The sequence below is a fragment of the Mandrillus leucophaeus genome, unplaced genomic scaffold, assembly GCF_000951045.1.
Source record: "Mandrillus leucophaeus isolate KB7577 unplaced genomic scaffold, Mleu.le_1.0 Scaffold141, whole genome shotgun sequence".
Classification (NCBI taxonomy): domain Eukaryota; kingdom Metazoa; phylum Chordata; class Mammalia; order Primates; family Cercopithecidae; genus Mandrillus; species Mandrillus leucophaeus.
In genome coordinates this window covers 3,019,120-3,020,604 of record NW_012101377.1, presented here as the reverse complement: position 1 = coordinate 3,020,604, position 1,485 = coordinate 3,019,120, and positions in this window count along the sequence as shown.

Genomic DNA, 1,485 nt, shown 5'->3' with positions numbered 1-1,485 from the left:
GATCCACCCACCTTGGCCTCCCAAAGTGCTGGGATTACAAGCATGAGCCACCGTGCCCGGCCTAATTTTTGTATCTTTCATAGAGATGGGATTTCACTATGTTGCCCTGGCTGGTCTTGAACTCTCAGGTTCAAGTGATCCTCCTGCCTTTGCCTGACAAAGTTCTGGGGTTATAAGCATGAGCCACTGCACCCAGCTGTGTCTGTATTCTTCACAGCATGTAATTTTCTACACCTTTCTTTTAGTTTCTAATTAGCAAGCCTGAATGGTTGGTTAAGCTAAAAGAGCAGAGTAAGAGAGATGCACCAGCATGGGACATGGAAGAGAAGGAACAAGGTGGACAGGGCAGATTGGGTCTCAAGGATGAGGTTTTTCTTCTTTCTTTTCTTTTTTTTTTTTTTTTTTTTTTTTTTTTGAAACAGGGTCTAGCTCTATCTCCCAGGCTGGAGTGCAGTGGCGCAATCTCAGCTCACTGCAAGCTCCACCTCCTGGGCTGAAGCCATCCTCCCACCTCAGCCTCCTGAGTAGCTGGGACTACAGGCATGCACCACCATGCCTAGCTAATTTTTTTCTTTTTTTTTTTTTTGGTAGAGATGGCGTTTTGCCACGTTGCCCAGACTGGTCTTGAACTCCCAAGCTTAAGCAATCCACCCACCTTGGTGTCCCAAAGTGCTGGGACACCAAGCACTTTTTATGGTGTGGTCCACCATACCCAGGCAAGGTTTTTTTTTCAACTATTCAAGAAGATTATTCAGAACTTAGGAGTTTACCACTAAAGTGGGTTTATATGAAATTTAGGATTAGGTTACAGTACCTGGTGTATAATAAGCCAATAGATACATGGATACATTAAAAAGATTGCTTTAGAGCAGAGTGATGGCCTAGGAGAAGACCTAGAATGCTCTGGGAAAGTCAAACAACCAAAACAAGAGAGGGTCTCTGTCATTCATGCAATACAGTTATTTTGAGCATGAACCAGTGTACTAGACTGAGATTAAAAAGTGGATGATATGTCTCCTTAAGTCCAGTGTGGTTTGGGAGGCAAGCATATAAACAGATAGTTACAATATAATGTGATAAGTGTTATAATTGTGCACACCCACGATGTAGGCAACCAGCTGCCTAGAGAGGTTACGTATATTTTACAGAGAAGATGACACTTGAGTTGGTTCTTAAATGGGTACTTGTCAGGGCAAGAAGTAAGGACAAGGCATTTCTAGGTAGAAGGAATAGAGTATGTAAAGGCCAGGAGGTAGGACATAGTGTGCGATGTTTTTACACCATACGTCTTTCAGGACAAGGTCTCTCGTGCAGTTTTAGAACTTGTTAGCTACGTTTGAATGTGACAAGCACCTATACCTCCATTTGGTGGAACAGAAGTTAAGGTTTGGAGATTTTTTTTTTTTTGAGACGGAATTTTTCTCTTGTTGCCCAGGCCGGAGTAAAATGGTGTGATTTTGGCTCACTGTAACCTCCACCTCCTGG